A 20,481-nucleotide genomic window follows, 5' to 3' on the forward strand; every position below is an offset into this window, starting at 1 on the left:
TGTCATTGGGCCTCATTACGACCCAGGCGTTAAGGGTTAACGCTGTCGTTAACCCTTAACGCCTATTCTGATTTTAACGGCTGCTCTTAGCAGCCGTTAAAATCCATGGCGCTAACCTGCCATGATGCTAATTACGCCACCGTAATTTACGGTGGCGTAATTAGCGCCTTCCCCACTCCCATTATGCCCTACGGGGCAAAAATGGGAATGGGGAAGGGAAAATGGGAAATGGGGATTTACCGCCCCACTCACCTTGGAATGGGGCGGTAAATCCGCCATCCACCATGGTGTAAACGTAATTTACACCATGGTGGTAAAGTTGGCGCAATTAGCGCCTGGGTCGTAATGACCCCCATTGTGTTGAATTCATGGAATTGCTGTGGTTTCAATAATCTTACTTTGTGGTTTGGGAAGCTACCTTGTTATAATCATCCGGCAATAATTATTTTACAAGAAACCATGGCAATTTCAGATATTCATTTGAAGGGGTACTCTGCATTCTTTAACCATGCCGAAAAGGGCTTACTTGGGCGACCACAAGGTGGTCTTGCCATCTTTGTGAAAAATGTGTATTCCTTGAAAATAATGCGGATGTACTCTACCTCCGAGATGCTGGCCATTGTTATATCTCAGTGTAGTTTATGGAGTGTCCCTTTGTTAGTTATAGCCTTATATTGGAATTCTAATGCAATCCACATTGATGGCATAATTGATAGCTTGAATACTCTGTTGATGGAAGTTGTTGCTGAAACGCCAAATGTGCATATAATTCTAGGTGGTGACTTTAATTCTATCTTAATGACAAGTTATCCTCAGCGTGAAATGTATAATCATCATTATGCTACTGCTTCGTACGAGAGAGGACAATTGTGGGTAAAAAAAATTTGAAGAGTGGGACATGCAAATTATTCCCTTTATTTCTAATGATTCCACAGTGACCTGGTCTCGGGGCACAAACTCGTCCACAATCGACTACATGGTCATGTCGAGTAGGCTAGCCAGTACAGCTTCTCCATGTTCAATAGGGGCCCTGAGTTTGAGTGACCACCGTCGATTGGAGTGCTCAATCAAATTCAGTCTGCCAGAGTATAAACTGCTAAAACCTCTGGCCTTACCAGAAATTGATAGGCATGCTCTATCTATTAGGTGGAATCCCACACTTTGTAGGCAACTTAACGGCCTAGTTAGCCGGGATATCGTAAAAAATCAACTCCAATCTGATGTCTACAGATGAATGTAGGTCTGGTGACCTTAGGAACGAACAGATGATTCATGAACATCTTATCCATCTGACAACTCTGAAACCTCCTGCACACATTGAAGACCCATCTGGGCTATTCAATTCTGCTATTGCGAGAAGGAAAAGACAGAAAAATGTTGAGATCCGTGCTTCGCTAAAGAACTCAAAGAATGCAATAGATCATTTAATTGATAAAAAGGCAATTTTGGTAAAGTATAAAAATAATATTAAAATCCTGTAATTCGAGATTTACCTAAGAAACAATGAAAAAATGATTAACCTACTATCCACTAGAAAAATGCGGGAAGTCTGGGCGATTCTAAGAGACCCTTTAGCAAAGGCACCGGTTGCAATGCGCTCTGCTGTGAGTGGGGAGTCCTGGGTTGAGTTCTTTCGTAACAAGTATGCACTGCCTAAGAAGTTTAATCACAGTAAGCTTCAATCCTTGGTGGCGGACTTACCAAGCAGATATCCTTGGGGAGTGGAAGAAATTGAGCTGGTGATTGGGAATCTAAAACCTTCCAAAGCGGCAGGTCCAGATGGAATTCCGCCCTGTCTCCTAAAAGACGACCCAAAGGTATGGGCTGCATGTTTGAAACGTCGTTATGACTGTTTGTTTCAAACAAAAAACTTGCCAGCTTCTTGGTCATCTGCCACAGTGATCCCTCAGCATAAAAAGGGAGCCATCAATGATCCGGCAAACTTCAGACCGATTGCGCTGATAGATGTGTCAGCAAAGGTTTTTGCCTTTCTAATTCTTAGAGAGCTTAATGAAGTCATTTCCACCAGGCACATTCTATCACGTTTCCAGACCGGATTCAGGAAAGGCATGGGTACCCAATTGAATGCAACAATCTTAGCACACTTATTGATAGCCTCTCGTAAGGAGCATAATGCTCCAACCTACATGGCTCTTTTAGATCTTTCCTCCGCTTTTTGACAGCGTCATCAGGGAAATTCTATGGGGAAATGACGGAAAAATGCGAGCTTTCCAGATTCCAGCACACATTATTGCCATGATTGCCCTCTGCACAACAATACAAATTATAGGTTAAGAATCGATCAAACTGGGCGTCTCAGACCCTATAATTACATATATAGGAGTTAAACAAGGGTGCAACCTAGCAGCTATTTTATTTTATTTGTATCTTGCCGATATTGACAAACTATGGTTACTCTCTGACTCCTTTCCGGTCAAATTATCTGCGTATTAATTGGCTCGCATTCGCGGACGACGTGATCCTCTTTGACCGGACTCCGTTTGGGCTACAAAACAAATTGTATCACTTCTCTGTCTTTTGTGATAACACAATCTCACAATAAACCCAGTGAAATCCAGCATTCTTGTCTTCACCAACAAAAAAAAGATAATATTGTACCAATGGCAAACCAATGGGATCTTGAGCCCACGTGCGTTGAGTATGATTTATTTAGGTTGTAACCTTACAAATACCGATTCTTAGGCGAATGGCAAACAGCAATTTCCATCAAAACAATGCCCCTGATGGCTCAGATGAAGATTTTACATCAGAAGGTTTGTAGGTTTTCTTTAATTCCGCTCATTGAATTCTGCCTTCTCAATGTGGAAGCAATAATCCTATATGGTCTAGATTTGTGTACTTTATCTATTGGATCTGTACTGAATACTATCCAAGGCATGATATGGAAGAAAGTCTTGCACCCACCAATTTCTCTGCCTAATCCTATTATCATACATGAACTAGGGCTGTCATCGCTAGCATCAAAGTTCCTCTGGCGAAGACTTTGTAACTTTGAAAAAATGTTACAGCCAACGAAAAACTCACTTTATGAGGACTTGGCTGTTATGATAGTGAACGGTAAACCAAAATCATTGCACCTTGCTTGTAAATTGTTACAACAGAGCCTGGAAATGATTGCAATGAGTACAGATGATTTGGGAGGTCGCCTGCAGATTGTAAAAAAGAAATTGTATCAACACGAATGGGCAAATATCTCAGATTTGTTTGGGAACTATAAAGCATATAAAGAATATGCAAAGTTTCGCCATAAGCAGAAACCCTATCTCTTATGTATTAGGCAGGTTCCTTGTTACAACTTAAGATCAATGTACATGCGTTTCAAATTCAATCTTTTGGCAACTAAAGTCTGCATGAAACATTGGAAAAATCTTAGTGGAACGCCATATGATGAGAGTTGTAGATTCTGCAATTATAATGTAAGCTAAACCTTGAAACATCTTGAATTAGACTGTGTCTTTTTTGAAAATGACAGGCAGAAATATCTTGGAGTCTATGTGAACAGCGTTACTGGTGTTAACTTAGAAACCCCATGGTCACAATGTATGTGGGGGTATAGGAAATCACTATTACTTGCGCTGTTTCATGTTGTGACAATTATAGACAATAAACTTGAACATGTTAAGGCTCTAGGTAATGGTCTTATCATTATATTAAGCGATGTCTCCACTTATGAGCATTTTCAAATGGTAACAAGATACAAGCAATCGGATATTGGATATGAAAGGATGATGCATACATGAATGTAAAATAACGGTGATACGAGGCACTTCAGTGGCTGACAATTTACTATTGATCCTCTGGTGTGGGAATGAAATGATAAATTGGGTAGCAGCAGTCTCTCAAAACAATGTTACTAATGATTGAAGAAAACCACAGCGCAGAAACAAGATCTGATGTAAAAGACTATTTTTAAATGTGTTGAGTTTATGATAGGCAACGTACATGCAAAATTGGCAGAATATTATTTTGTGATGTTGTTTTATATAAGTATGTCTGTTTTTGTATGGTTGAAATCTTATTTTATGTAAATGTTACTGTGGAATTGTTTGTGTTGTAAAGATGATTCATCAAAAACAACATAATAAAAAATAAATACATTTACAAAAAAACACCCTACCCCACTCAATCTTGACGGTAGCTGAAACCTACAAAAATACTCCTATATCCACCAAAGTCAACTCCTTTAACACCGGTATCTCTGAAGCTAGCTGCAATTCTAAAGAACTATTTACTATCCTCAAAGAGCTGTAAAACCCTTTTCCTACCATCTCTCAGGCAACCATTGACAGTGCCTGGTGCATGACCATCCAAACCGCCCTTTTGAATGGATTGTGTCCTCCCATGTATTCCTCATCTTTGACATTCAAGTCTGCTTGCAACTTGCTTCGGAAATTAGTTTTTCATAGGGTCGAGCGTCATACAGTATCGAGTCTTGGTCTCCTCGATGGCCTCCGTAGCATTCCTCACGACGTTGACGCTGGTATATGAAGCATGTGTGCTCACCGTTACCTCAGTTCTATTTTTTCCGCATTGCTGAGTGCTTCGGAGCTACTTGCCTCCATGAAATTTTAATGCGTTTGTCTACATATTCTTTGAATCATGTCTTCGACACCGAAGACAACTTCAAGCGGTGTTCAGACTGTGGAGCAAAAATGTCTCTCACAGGCCCTCACTGCGTCTGTCTTCGGTGATTGGGGTCGGGCCACAAAGTCGACTGTGCTCATGTCGATTCATGACTGTTAAGGCCTTGCAGGAAAGGAAGGGAAAACTCGATGCAGGTAAGCCCGCTCCCAAATCCCTGACCGTTACCCCATCTAAAAGAAAATCATCCCTGAATCAAGAGATGTTTCTGCAATTAGAAAGCGTCAAAACACTAAAGACATTTGAGGTCTAGTTCACGACACTAGTCGTCCCCTTCTCACAAGAAGAGTAAAGAACAACTTCATAGATCCTTGTCGTCTTCCTCTCCTGAAAAAGTGTCTATTTTCCAAAAAAAACATGACTCTGGCAGAATTAGAAACCTACCGTTTGAACATGCTTGATGTTTTCCTGAGGCAAGCTCCTCTGAGTGCCCCTCTGAAGGAGTCTGAGACAAAAGCCACCCCTCTGCGTCTATTAAGACCAGTCGGGAGTCTTGTGTGTCTCCTTCTCGCGCGCCTCACGGCCTGGGAAGAGAGACTCCTCGACACAAGTCCAAGGAGTCTTCCTTGACGCACAAGAAAGGGACTGTGTCTGGCCCCTCGAAGCAGTCTTTGTTATGTTTATCAACTGAACCTTCGAGGCATGTAATCCATTGAAGCATACTAAATTGTAAACCCATTCTCCGACTGCTTCAAGGAAGTCGTCAAAGTCTTTCACTCCTTCGACTTTGTTGGAGCATTCAGTGCACTCAAACTGATTTTAGACCCATTCCTCAACCTAATTTCTTCAGGCAAATGGGATAAATCTTTGAGGAAGATCAGCCCGTTCCACCGGTTAACAAATTGTTTACAAAGAAATACAGAACTGCTTCTGTGGACCCTCCTTTTTTTAACAGGCTCCCTACACCTGAGAACTTGGTGGTTCAAGCAGCAACAGTTTCTTCAAAAGCTGCAGCTTACCCTTCTGCTCCGGCAGATAAGGAGGATAGAAGAATTGACTCTTTAGCCCACCCATCCATCCCCTCTTGCCTGATTAGAATTTTCTGTATCTTACACCTTCCTTTCTCGCAACGTTGTCTCCTATGACACAGCATGCACGTTAAACGAGGGGAAAAACTAAGAACTGAGGTAATGGTCAGTGTGCATGCTTCATTTACCAGCATCGACTTCATGAGGGATGCTATGGAGGCCATCGAGGACCAAGACTCGACGCTGCACGACGTTCGACCCGATGAAAAGAAAATTACGAAGCAAGTTGCAAGCAGACTTGAATGTCAAAAATGCAGAAAACATGGGAGGAACATCCAGTCGAAAGAAAGTTAGCACGACTAAGTAACTTTTTTTAGTAAAATTGATAAACTAAGAGACAAAGTTGCATCTAAATAGGCCAGCTTGCAACTAAACCTCCCTATGTAATGACACCATCGCCACACTCTGAAACTACCACACGTCCCCAATTCAACTTCTCTATCACAGCGGAGGTAGCTCTCAAAACCATCAGGTTCCTCAAACCCGCAAACTGCATAGGAGATGCCTGCCCAGCCCACATTTACAAATTGTGTGCAGATACACTCGCACCCACCATAACTGACTTTATCAATGCTCCTTTCACTTCCAACAGTGTCCCTACCTGCCTCAAAGCAGCCTGGGTCTCCCCATTGATTAAGAAACCTTCCCTTGATCCAGCCCTCCCCACCAACTGATCACCACAGTTCCCTTCCTTCTCACATTTCTGGACTGTGTGGCCTATTCTCAGATCCTAATCTTCTTCCAACAACATTAGCTACTTGGCTCTAGACAATCTGGCTTTTGTCCCAAGCACTGCACAGATTAGCCCTCTTTGACCTCTGCTGCATTTGACCATGTTGACCAGGCTATCCTTTCCCAACACCTCATAACACACTACCACTTCTCCCTGGAGGCAGTATCCTGGATCAAGTCTTTTTTTAGTGAATGCACCTCCAGAGTCTTCATTGGGAATCCTATTACCGACCCCATCCTTGCCCTGATTGGAGTCCTCCAAGGTTCTTGCATTTCCCGCAACCCTTTGCAACACCTACACCAAGCCCCTCTTTGACCACTTAGATGCCCTTGGCATCTCCTACACCAACTTCGCTGATGACATCCAGATCCTCCTCCCCATCTCGGGTAATTATGCCCAAGACGTCAAGACTATTAACCAGACTTAAAGCATCATCCAGAACTGGATGGCCTCCCACAACTTGTGTCTTAATGATGGGGAAAAACGAACTTCTGATTGTGGCTCTCCCTCGAGCCTAACAAATCTGGAGACTTCCTTTTCCTCGTTCGCCATCAATGGCACCATGATATATGATATGATATGAAAGGTTATCTATAACACGCTAAATACCCAGAGAGTTTCTAAGCAAGGACACAGGGATCGAACATTTGTTGCTTCATGTCGTCTTGCTTCCAAGGTGAGCACGTTGCCCCTAAGCTATCCTCCGAGACAGACACTTGGTGTTTACATCAACTCTGACTTGAGTATGTCCAAGCATGGTGAATGCCTTGGCTTCTTCTACTACCTACACAGCCAAACGTATTGCTTTGAGAAAAAAATTCTCCTCCCAACAAACTGCTCACGCAAGTATTGTCAGCAAATTGGACTACTGCAATGCCCTTTTCATGGGTACCTCTGCCAAGAACTCAGCTAAGTTGCAACTCCTACAAAACAATGCCCTAAAAGCTGCACTGGATCTAAAACGTTCTGACCACATTTTGGACCAGAGACGCAATGGCCATTGGCTGCCAGTTAAAGTGTGGATCAAATTCAAAAGGCTTGTGATCATGCACCGCTGTGTCCACAACAAAGACCCTTCCTACCTCAATCCACAAATCTCATCTAAGACCGTGATGCGCTCCTTTCGATCCTCCTCCAGCCTCACTCTCCAAACCACCCAGATGTAAACGCAAACGAGCAGCCGTCTCCATCTTTTGCATCACAGCCCCAACGTTGTGGAACTCACTTTCTGACTACATCAAAAATGAACCGCCTTACCCCAGCTTTAGAAAACTCCTGAAAACCTGGCTGTTTCACAAATATGACTAAGCTGTACCTTTTGATTTCTTCTGTAACCTTACTTTGCCTCTGCTCGCCTTCCTTTTTTGTACAAGCGCTGTGATACCTTCGGGTCTGGGCGCTAAACAAATGTAATAAATAAATAAATCCTGGGTTGGTGGGAAAGACACTTTGAAGGTTTAGCATAGAGTTGGTTTTCCTGTGGTCTTCTCAACACCTCTTTGACATGACATACGTGTTCCTGCAGAGAGGTGGAATATATGAGTATGTCATTGAGGTATACTTTTACATAGATGCTCAAAATATCCATGAAGACTTCATTCAAGAAGTGTTGAAAGGCGGATGGCACGTTGCAGAGCCTGAAGAGCATCACCAGATATTCGAAATGTCCAACTCTGGTCCGAAAAATCACTTTCCACTCATCCCCAGGAATATCCTGACCAGATTGTAGGCCACTTTCAAATCCAGCTTCATATAGATGCTGCTGTTTCAGGCTTGATCTATAAGAACCTGAATCCAATATAGGGGGTTTCGGTTTTTAACCGTGATAGCATTGAGTTTGCGATAGTCTATGCACGGCCTCAATTCCATTTCATTTTTTGGGTAATCAAAAAGATGGGAGCTCCTGCAGGGGATGTTGATTTGGTGTATACAGCATTTTTATGGATTCTCCTCTACATAGTTCTTGAATGTTGTTTTCCTTTTCGCATAACACGTATGTCATTCCATAGCGGACCTGGTAGCAGTTTCAGTGCAACAATCCTAATCTCTGTGCAGAGGTGGCTGATTGGCTTTGATTGGGTCAAAACCTACGACTTATTCAGCTTATTCTTTCAGTAACTTGTGAAAAATAGTGGTTCCTTGACATGGGGGCTCATTACAAGTCTGGCGGTAGCTGTGCCGGTAAAACCGTCAGGCTACCACCGGACCCGTAGGGAGTAACTGGCGCTGGACTTGCCGGAATTACTGGGGCGTTACAGCCCCACTGGTCCGGTAATTCCGGCGCTTTCAATTCTGTTAAACCCCATTCCCATAGGACTCTATGGGAATGGGGACCGCGGAAACCCCGGCATCATGTGGTAATGGTGCCAGTGTTTCTGCAGCCGGATGGCATTACGCCCGCCAGGTCGACCTGGCGGGTGGAACGCCACATGGCCGCAGACTTGTACTTTGTCGGTCTGGAAACAACAGTGGTGCAGGCTTACCGTCACTGTTGTTTCCTGACCGGCAAAGACATAATGAGGGCAATGGTTTCCATAATGTCGGACAACATACTTTTTCCAGAACAACAGTTGTGTGAAGCTTAGTAGAATGAGGTTGTGGCGATGTTGGAGTAAAAGTTATTTGCATCTGAAGTAGCCACGGAATCCCTGAAATGACCTGAAAATAGAGCCGCTATCGCATCAAAGCTGAGTTCTTCTTTGTTATCGGTTCACAAGTTAGATGGAGGATGGGCGTTTCCTGTAAGATGGGTCCAGAGGTAACATAGGAACCATCTACAGATGCAATGGGTTTTTGTTGTTGGCAAAGTCTAGATCTATGAAGTTGCCGGAAGCCCCACTATCCACAAGGGCTGGCATTCCCAATCATTGTTGTTGAGCGGTGTACAGATTAACTGTTAGGTAAAGGTGAAGGGAATTACTAGGCCGAAAGGTATATAGTTACAGGAAGTAAGTTAATTCAGCTCATCACGTCCTTCCCTTCCATTGGCAAGCACTTCTTTTACCCCCCACCTGAGGGGTTCTATTTGAACTAAACGGTTCAGGCTGCCCGCAATTGAAGCATATGTTCATCTTCCTTCTTCGTTCCTTCTCTTCTCGGCTCAGGGGTCCTCTGGTACAGCCCAATTGGATGGGTTGAACCTCTGTAACACGATGGATGTTCTCCGAATCGACTCTGAGAGAAGGCCTTCTGCATTCCAGGTTTTCTTCATTCTTCTTTGAGGTCCATGTCTCTCGGGGACCAGGAAGGAGGGCGACACAAACAGAAATGAGAACAACTCTTCACTGTATATAATATCAGTAAGGAGAAAGGCTCTCATCCAGCTAGGAGCGACTTATAAGACTGCGTTCCTGAAGATCACAAACCTGGTACTACAACTCAGGAGCTGAAGCCATGCTCGCAAATCTTGACTCCAACTCTCCTGCTGTTCTCATTCTCCAGGATCTCCACTCTGCCTTTGATACAGTCAACCATTCTATCATCATAAAACGGCTACGTGATACCCTCGGCATCACCGACCGGGCACTGAATTGGCTGACCTCCTTCCTCACTAACTGCCCTTCCCAGTTGCAACTGGGCCCTTTATCCTCCACCACCTCACTCTCTACCTGCGGCATCCCCCAGGGCTCTATCCTATCGCTTTGGGTCTTCAATCTCTCTTGCCCCTCTTGCTCACCTGATCTCCCCCTTCTCTCTTCATTTCCAGTGTTATGCTGATGACACACAGCTTTCCTTCAAAATTCCCTCTACTTGCTCCTTTCCCTCCTCTCTCATCCCTGATTGTCTGTCGCCATCCAGGCATGCTGTGCGGCTAATGATCTCTGTCTTAATGCCAGTAAGATGGAGTTCCTTCTCAATGGGACACCTGCGCCCTGCTTCTCTCCTACCCTCGGGCCGCCCTCCTTGGGCCCTCTAACCTCACCATCCTGTAAGGCCAAAAACCTTGAGGTCATCTTCGACAACTCTCTCTCCTTCACGCCTGTAAGGAAGGCATGTTATCAAACAGTGAAGATAGACACAAGTGATCACAGTTCAAGGGTGTTTATTGAACTTCAATGGGTTGGTTTTGATGCCTCTCTAAACATAAATTTAAGGATAGGAGCAAGATATGACTATCAAATAACACAGTCCTAGTCGAGTCTCTGTCAAAATAAAAGGGCCTATACTAAAAAACCTATTGCAAATCCTTCCTTCTAAATACAAAATGGTGTGGGACAATAGTGTATGCAAAAAGAAAAGTTTTCAAGAAATAATTTTAATATGTCTGGATAGTTGAGCAGTTGGCTTCCCTTCCTCACGTTTTCAGCACGGGGCAAGGCAGAAAGTTCGAGCTCCGCACACACTCTGGCTTCTCTGCCGCAAGAATATAGTTCAAAGCATAAGTATTACGGTCTTCTGCCAAAGCCTCTTTCCCAATAACAGTCTCTTACTGTAGAGGGCCTGTCGTAACAAACAAGCACCAAAGTTGTTTTCTTATCAGGATTTTTACATTCACAAGTTCTCGATTTCAGTGGTCATCATGGGTCTCCCTCCTTCAGGCTCGGACCCCTTTTATCACAATGTTCACAATTGGTCTCCCTCGTTCTGACTCGGACCCCTTTTGCACAATATTCACATTCAGTCACCCTCGATCGGGCTCGGACCGTGGCTCTCCCTCGTTCGGGCTCGGACCATGTAATCACACTTTCTACAGTATCCTCTGGATATCCAAAATCGAAGACTTTTGAATGTGCAGTGGGTTTTGCTTAAACCGTCGCATAACCACTTTGATCCACTTCACACAATACTCTTGCCAATCTTCTACTTTCAATTCTGCCACTTCTTGGCTGCATACCTTACAGAGACCTTATATTGAGCACCCTTGTGGTGCCGGACCACTCTGACACTGGCATTGTATCTTTCCCCCTTAATGTTAAAATATTAATCAGCAATTAAGCTTTCCTTGCGTCTTTCACCACACGCATTTCAATCTTCGTTCTTGCGCTCGTTATACAATGTTGCCGCTTGCAACCTTGAGTTCAGCACAGAACGGTCTTGCATCGATCTCCCCAACTCACTGGCTGTGTTGATCTGTAAGATGCTGCTTTTAATCTTGGAGCCAAGGACAGTACCACGGCGGCTGCTGTTCTTCCCCAACTCGGTCAGCCATGCATGAGGGCCCCGGATATCTCTGACACACAGTACAGGATTCTTCAGTTTGGTTTCCTAGCCTTACACTTTCTAATAGGAAGGGTTCTGGAATGTAATGGTTTCTCGCCGAAAAGGTTAGGGTATCTGCCTCCTTGCATATCCTTCTTGGTCTGCCGTCTTCCTTCCTTCGTTCAGCTGCCATCGGCAAAGTACTGTAACTTTGTGTGCTTTGCCTCGCTCAGCATGTGCTCTCGTGCTCCGCATTTTATCCGTGTGGGGGAGTTTAATGGAAGTCAGGTGTGAGTGATTACCAGTAATTGCCTGACCATGATAGTGGTACACGCCGGGTGCAATGCTCAGGTGTGAGTCTGTTTTCTGCCAGAGCGAGCTGTCCGTGTGAAAGTGTCTTTGAGGGGAAAGTGGAGGGGGTAGAGTTTCTAAATATCCTATTGGGTAGGATGGGGTAAAGGTGTTACAGGGGGGGGATACCGCGTCTCACCATCGGCTGTCCCACTCACCGAAGATCCCTCATCCACGTTGTCCTCCCGCACCGGTCCACCCCCAGGGTCTGGATCCAAAGGCGATGGCCATGCCCTGGCCACCTGACAGCGGGATCCCCAGGGACTAGTGGGTGAGACACCTTCTGGTTTCTCAAACCCCTCACATCTTGAACCTTGCCAAGAAGGCCCACTCCAGCTTCACCTCCTTGGAGGCATCCTCCCTTTCCTCACCAGATCAATGTGGGAAGCCGGTCTCTCTTCGGCTGGTGCCTCTCTTTGGAACAGCCTCTCTGCCCATCTCAGACTTGAGCCGGACCTCCTTAAGTTCCATAAACTTCTCAAAACTCTGCTTTTCCCTACCTTTTTCTCTTCTTTCCCTCCCCTGCTAATCTCCCAACTGGCGCTGGGAATGGTGGCTTGGTCCTTCATAAATCTCACAGGTTACCAAGCCCTCTACCCAGTCGACATCAGAACCATCCCCCCTTAGCACTGCCCCCCAACCCAGTCCCACAGCACTTGCCCATACCTTTCTCCCCCCTGCATTCCCATTCTCCTGTACTTCCCTTCACTGCACTTGCACGTCCGAATTTCACAAGGCCCAGTAGGACCATGATTGTATGTTTACTGTTGCCATTGTTATTTGCTCCCCTTGTTCTGTCCCCACCTTACCTTGTGGCGCCTGGAAACACCATTCTGTTGTATAAGCGCCTAACAAATGCTCAATAAAAAAATATGAGATAATAAAGGGATGTTTTTTTTTTCTAACCAAAGTTTTATTAAACATTTCAATTAACACACTCCTCCTCATCTCAGCACAATAACTCCTCATCACAACTTTACATTACACATCCCAAAGTCAAAACATTGTAACGCTCCTCCTCCCCCATTCCCCTCCCAGTCCTAGGGTGGTCGTCATTTATCTCTCCTGCTCTGGCTCGCTACTCTCTTCCTCCAGAATTCCCAGTGCCTGTAGTCTCTTGGGGATGTATAACTGCATCATATCTCTGGTTGCATATTGTAGATAAGGGGACCAAGTTTTATTAAAGTTCTTTACTGTTCCTCACATTATTGCGTCTATTGTGTCCCAAATTGCTTGGTACCACTGTATTATGGATGGAGGTTTTCCTTTTCCATTGTCTTGCTATGCACCTTTTCGCTGCCATTACTAGGTTTGCCTACAGCCTTCTTACTCCCTCCCCCCCCCACACGCTGTTGTTGGTTGAGTATAGTGCCAAGTAGGATCTCTATCCCCTCAAAGTCCATTGACACTCTCGATATTTCCAGCACCTTGGACTTTACCTCTTGCCAGAAGTGCTTCAATCGTTGGCAATCCCACCATATATGCATCATGGACTCCTTCTCCCCACATCCCCTCCAGCATAATTCTGATTTCGCGGGAAACAACTTGTGTAGCCTCTCCGGCGTGTAGTGCCACTGGTGTAGCAGCTTATACTGTAGCTCCTGTTGCTGCACTGAGGTGTAATAGGTGTTCCAACTACCCGTCATCCTGCCCCACTCTTTGTCCGTGAACGCTCTCCCGCTTATCCCCTTCCACTTAGCCCTTGCTACCTCTCCTCCTTCACTGTTCCCTTTCAGCAGGATCTTAAATATTGCCAATATGAGCCCTTTATTGTTGGTAGAGGATGTTGCCAGATTTTCCCACTCTGTGAGTTCCCTCGTGGCACCTTCCTTCATTATGGGTGACCCTGCCCAGTATCTCAGCTGTTGGTATGCAAATCGGTCCTCCTACTTCAACCCCAGCTCTCTTTTGCACTCCCTGAATGCCCAGTATCGCATTCCTTCATATAGGTTGCCTAGCAACCTAACCCCCCCACCCCTCTATCCATCTTCTAAATCAACTATATTCTCTCCCCGGTGGGAAATCGGGATTCCCAGATAACGGTGTCAGTGATGTCGGCCAGGGTGACAGATTGAGCTTGCCATTCACTTTTTACCAAAGCCTCACTGTATTATTCGTGATTGGGTTCTCCCATAACCCCTTAGGTCTGTCTCCCCTCCTCTCTCCCATCACCTTCCACAGATGCTCGCCCGCCACTCCTTGTTCCATCCTCACCCAATGCTTCTCATTGTCTATCCTTCCCCATTCCACCAGTGCCCTCAACTGTGATGCTTGATAGTATTTATATTCGGACAGCCCGTTCCTCCCCCGCCCTGCTCCTTAGCCTTGAACAATACCTTTCGTCCAATCCTTGGTTTCTCCCCCCACCATATGAAGTTCATAATACATCTTGGAATTCCTTCAGAAGTTTCCCCGGTATTGCCAGGTGAATCACCTGAAACAGGTACAATATTCTAGGGAACACATTCATCTTGACTACCGCTCTCCTCCCGAACCATGACATTTATAGACCCTTCCACCTGCTGAGATCCACCCTAAGTTGCCGCAATAGTGGATTATAGTTGGCCCCCACAATGCTTTTGATGGACGCCGTTAGATTCACTCCCAGATATCTGACTGGGCCCTTGGCCCACCTAAAGGATTCCCCCTCTCCAACTGGGCCCTTTCTAAGTTCCACACTGACAGATTAAGTATCTCAGACTTCCTGAGATTCACTTTTAAACATATGCTCCTATTTTTCTCGGTATAGCTGGCAGCGACCTCTCCGGCTCCGTGATCATTAATATCACGTTGTCCGCAAACAACCCTATCTTGTGGTTTGCCCCTGCCCATCTAACCCTCTTATCTCCTCGTTTCCCCTTATCCTATGTGCAAAGGGCTACATCACTAGAGCGAAGACGAGCGGCGACAGCGGACATCCTTGCTTCATCCCCCTTCTTATCAAGAATGGGTCGGTTAGGCGCCCATTTACTTTCACCCTGGCTTGTGGTTGTTGGTAGTTCGCCTTTATCATCCCCGAGAATATCGGTCCCATACCCACTTTCTGCAGTATTTGTTCCATGAATGCCCAGCTGACCCTATCAAATGCCTTTTCGGCGTCTAACAACATTAGGCATGTGGGAGTCCTTTTCCCCCTCCCCACTTTATCCACTATGAGCAGCACCCTCCTTACATTATCAAATGTATTACGTCCCTCTATGAAGCCTGTCTGGTCTTGCCCCACCAGGTTCGGCAGCATCCCTTCTAGTCTAGCCACTAACACCCATGTATAGATCTACGTTTATAAGCGCTATGATGCAGTAAGACGTGCACTTATGCGGGTTCTTCCCTGCTTTCGGAATTAGGGTAATATGTGCCATATTCATGGATGCAGTGATCTCTCCCGTCTCCCGAAAGGAATTAAATAGGTCCGTTAGGATACCTGTAAGTGGATCCCTAAATGTCACGTAGAAAATCGATGTCCACCCACCAGCTCCCGGGCTTGTGTTCATTTTTAGTTGGGAAATCGCCCTTCCCACCTCCTCCATCTTTATGGGCTCTTCTAGCTGCTCTCTTTGTGCTGTTGTTAAGCGCAGACCTTCCCAGTCTTTCAGATACCCCTCTTGCTTTCCCAAATCTGCTAGCTCCTCCCTATGTAAGTCTGAGTAGAAGTCCCTGATGATGGCTCTTTAGGCCCCCACTCGCCTGCCGTTCTTATCCTCCAGTACATCTATGAATGCCATTTGTTCTTTGGCCCTTAGTTGTCTTGCCAATGCAGCTCCCGCCTTATTGCCCTGCTCATAGAACCTTTGCCTATTTCTTAGTAAGGTGCTCTCCACTGCCTTGTTTGTTATATGTCGAAGTTGGCCCCTTGCGTTTGCTAGTTGCGTGGCTATTTTATTCGTCCCCTTCTCTTTGCGTTTCCTCTCCAGAGCCTTTACTTCTCTCTCCAGTTTCCCCTCCGTTTCCCTCTGTCTTTCTCTGAGCCTCTTGGATGCCTCATCATGTAACCAACCCTTCATGTGTTGCTTAAATGCGTCCCATCTGTCCCCTAACTTGCCTCCCCTCCTCCCCAAATTCCCTTATTTCATTCTCTGCTTGTTGCTTCACCTCGCGATCCCTAAGAAGATAATCCTCCAGCCTCCAACACCCGGATCCCCTCTTACTACTCCCTTCCCATTCGAGCATAATCGGTGCGTGGTCTGACATATGCTCTATTTGTATTCTGCTGGTCGTCTGCACTATACCTCGAGTTGCCATTATATAATCTATCCTGGAGTAGGTTTTCTGTACATGGGAGTAATAGGTGTAGTCTCTTTCCTGGGAGCGCCTCGCCCTCCACACATCGCACAACCCTTCCTCCTTCATTCTGTTCACTAGGTACCTTGACATTGTCCCTGTTGCATGCGCCCTGAGCCCCCCTGATCTATTCCACAAGGGATCCACTGCCAGGTTAAAATCCCCAGCTATGATTATTTCCCCCTCTCCAAATTTCCCAAACTCCTCCAAGAATCAGCCCAGGAAACCCTTTTGCCCTTGGTTGGGTGCATATACTGATGCCCATGTATATAGTTTGCCTCTCACCTTCCCTTTTATCATCACATATCTCCCCTCCTCCGTATCCCGCTTCACCACCATCTCTTCTATTTTGATAGCTTTGTCTAGTAGGATTGCCACCCCTGCATGTTTGGAGCTCACTGTCCCATGAAATTGTTTCCCATAAGTCTTACTGAATCACTAACTCTCTGCCCTCCTTCTCCAGTCCTCTTAGTATTGCTACCTTCTTGTTGAGGCTGTTCAGTCCCCTTACATTCAATGTTCTTAGTTTATACACCCCCTTTTAACCAATTGCCTTATCGCGTTCTCCGGCACTGACCATGTTCCATGTCTTGCTGAGCCATATTTCTCTCTCCCCTTCCCACCCGTCGGACTGTGAGTGTACCCCCCCGAAACAATCCCTGGATCCTCGTCCAGATGCATTGAAGTGGTCCCCCATGTTGAATCGTGCATTATTTCACTCCCCCTGCCCATCACTCCCCCGCCCCTTCTTACCGACCATCAGGCTATCTTCTAGTCCATTCCGTAGGATAACTGTGAGATCAGTCAGTATTTTCTGTCCCCATCAGGTCTTCCGAGCCTTTTTTGTCATCCACTCTTGTAACCCGGGCCTCGCTGTCGATGTTGTTGCTTCCTGTTGGGCTTCCCCGCTCACATTGTCCAGTTCCCTTGTGTTCATTCCCAAAACCTGCAGCCCATCTTCCACCTGGGTTACTTCGCAAGTGTTATTTGGGACAGATCCTCGTAAATCAAAACTTCATGTCCCTTTACTCTAATCTTGCCCTCTGTTCTGGCAGCCCCCATTAGCTGTGCCTTGTCCTTATAATTATGCATCTTGACCAGGATATCTTGCGGCCTTGCCCCAGGTTCTGTTCTCCTGCTTCCCACTCTGTGAGCTCTCTCTATCCCCATTGTCTGGGCCGCTTCTTCTCCAACCAACTCTTTGAAAATGTCCTTTATGCAGCCTTCCAGCCCGGGGTCTTCCGCTCCTTCCCCCAAGTTCTTGATCCAAATGTTGTCCCTTCTTGACCTATTTTCCAGGTCCTCGCACTTCTCCTCCAACGCTCATAGCCTCTCCTCCATGCCCTTTGCATGCCCTGACCGCTCGGGCTCTTTCTCACCTAGTTCTGTCATGCGCTCCTCCACTGCCGCCACCCTCAATCCCAGGGAATCTATATCTCTTCGATAACTTGTAATGGTTTGGGAGAGCTCTTCGCTAATGCTTGCGCCCTCGGCTTTGACCGTGTCCGTGAGCTCACCCTTGAATTTTGCCAATGCCGCCAGTAAATCTTCCTTGGTGAGGGCCATTGTGTCTGTGGTTGGTTCCACCTGAGTACTGAATGGAAGTCTCATTTGTACGTGGGACTTGGTGTGCTGTTCCTGCTTCCGCTTACTCAGTCAGGTTTTTCTTTTTTGGGCCCATCAGCCTCCTTCACTCCCTTTCTTCAATCTCCTTTCCCTATTGACACGTTGCTCAGCCTGGCCCAGATCTTCCGAGATATGTTTCCTCTGGTGGGATCTTGTCGTTGCAGTATTCGTATTTTACAGTCGGCCCTCTTCTGTCGTTGGGCCGACGGGGGTCTTCACTGCCGCTTCCTCTCTCCCTCCCCCTAATTGTTGCCTGCGGGTGATCCGTGGACCAGTTCCCAGCTCTTGGAATCCTGGGGGTTTCCTGCACGCTGCTCCGGGACTGCTATGGTCTCCACCCCGTTTGGTCACGACGGCCGTACTCCGGTCTTTGCTAGACCCTGGTTCTTCTCCCCCTCGGGCTTGTGTGCCGCCCGGCCGCTTGCCCCGTTCTCCTGTACCTTCTTCACTCCCCGGATTGCTTGGGGAAGGCCCACAGTTCTCCGCCCGCCTGCTACGGTGGATTAGTCTCCCTTCTCTTGGCCCCCCTCTGAGTGCTCTTTACTTTCCCCCTTGGTCTCCAGTTCCAGCTCCTCTGTGTGCCCGTTCTTGCCTTCTGTCCAGTTTTATATGGGGTCTCCACAACCCTTCGGGGTCTCAGGGTCCTTATACCCAGGTACTTCTCTCCCTACAAGGTCTTGATTACAGGGCCAGCCCCTCCTCTTCAATTCCTGGTTGCAGGCAGTCTCCCTGGGCTCCCTCACAGCCTCTCCCCACCTTCCTGAGGCCACTGCTCACCTCTTCTGCGATCCGGTTCTTTCCTTCACAGCCGCCGCTCCTCCTGCGACCCTCTCCACTCCTTCCGCTCACCCTACTGTCCTCCGCTGCTCAGGCCCTCCTCCAGCGGGCTCCCCTCTGCGTACCCGTCTCCAGTTCGGTCTATACCCACTCTCTTGATGTCCTTTGTGGCTTCTTCCCCACAACCGGGACAGCCTCCTCCTTCCTCGCACTTCTGTCAACTTGCGGCTCTCTCCCGCGGTCTGCCGCCCTTCACGTCTCACCGGCAGCTTCCTGCCCTGCGTTGCTGCTCCTCTCCTTCCCGCTGGCGTTGGAAATGACCACTGTAGTATCTCCTGTGCGGCGCCCGCTCTGCTCCAGCTCTCTTCTTCTGCTCTGCTCCCCAGACTGCCTCTTACTCCCGGGCCGTATTCTCCTATGTGCCCCTGCCGTATTCTCGGCTGCTGCCCTTGCTGGAGTCTGCGCCGCCTCTGTTCTTCCACAGCGATGCCTCCCTCTCTCTTGGTGTGCTGTTCTGCCAACGCAAGGTCTTGGCTACCTTCTCTTGTCTCAATGCTCCTGCTCCCGGGCCTGCGGGTCCCCGACGGTGAAGATGTTTCACTCTTTCGCCTCCGTCTGCCATTTTCTTTTCGGGACTCCCGCCTGCCCGCTCCGTTGGATCGCCTGCGATTCCTCTCCTTTCACTGGCGCCTGCTGACTTTCCACTGCCTTCCGTCTGAGCGTATCCCACCCAGGACAAGCCTTAGCTCTCAGCTCACTCGGCGCGCCTGATGTATGACGGTTTTGCCATAATTCCCTCGGGCCTGGACGGAGCTACTGAAACGCACATCCACTGAACCCGCCATCTTGGCCACGCCCCTACAAAGGGATATGTTTAACCATTCATTAATTAATGGTAGCTCTCACTCCCTGCTGCCCCCTTCCTCCAATAGTCATCCATCATTACATGGATGGCTTACCTGTACTGGACTGGGTCTATCCTTAACCACTGATAAGGTCCTGGATTTCTATGGACTATCAAGGGAAGAACTCTTTTTGCAGAGAGCTACAGTCTATTCCTCATGTTAGGGAAGGGAAGTTTTGTCCTCCAGAGGCGATCTCAAAGCAAAAAGTAACAAGGATACCAGAAATACAGGATGGATCACACAGAAGGCTAATCACCTATGTCGGCGTAGGACCCTGGAAATTATCCTTTAAATAAGGCATTTGTGACACACGGCCCTCGGGCACACGTCTTCCTTATACAGCGATGATTGCGATAAGCACATCAGCGATGTATATTTCTACTTACTTCCTTTTGAAGGCCCTGACGGATGGGGAACTCTCCCTTGAGATGGTCTTACATTGTGGCCATTTTGGAATGAGATCCTTCTGACTATAGTCCTCGTTTTCTGTTTCTACCAGGAGGGTTCAGTAACTGCACGCGGTGGCCGACGCGTAACGTTGTCTTTGTCGAGGCTGCTAAATGCGACCTGGCTGCAGAGGTGCCTGACGAGAGGTAGGTTGAAACATAACCATGACTTTGCAAAGCACTCTCCAGGATTCATACTTGAAGTCTTGTAGCTTTCATAAAGCACCCTGTAGGATTGGTAGCTTTATAAACTGTGCTCCAGGTGTGATATCTTTATTAAGCATATGTGTCTCTTCTAATCTCACCCCTTCCTCCTCTATATATTCCACCTTCTGCTCTCTCCTGCCACCACCTCTCTGTGTATCCAACCTCTTTGCACTCTATCACTCCATTCTCTGGCCTTTTCCAAAAAAGAGCCACTTTCACCAAAAACAGACTGTCAGAATGGGCTCTTTGCCTTGTATAGGTAGATTCCACCCCCGCCCCCCCCCCAGGGTGGGGGCCCCAGCAGAGCCTGGGAAAGCTGTATGTGCAGG

The 20,481-nt window shown here is 46.9% G+C and overlaps 1 protein-coding gene across 2 annotated transcripts in view; it reads left to right on the plus strand.

Moving 5' to 3' along the window:
• LOC138489466 (zinc finger protein 436-like) overlaps positions 1-20,481 on the plus strand; it is a 235,340-nt gene that overhangs the window by 180,108 nt on the left and 34,751 nt on the right. The window lies entirely within an intron of this gene.

The sequence above is a fragment of the Ambystoma mexicanum genome, chromosome 9 (assembly GCF_040938575.1).
Source record: "Ambystoma mexicanum isolate Mex_15411 chromosome 9, UKY_AmexF1_1, whole genome shotgun sequence".
In the NCBI taxonomy this organism is placed as follows: Eukaryota; Metazoa; Chordata; class Amphibia; order Caudata; family Ambystomatidae; genus Ambystoma; species Ambystoma mexicanum.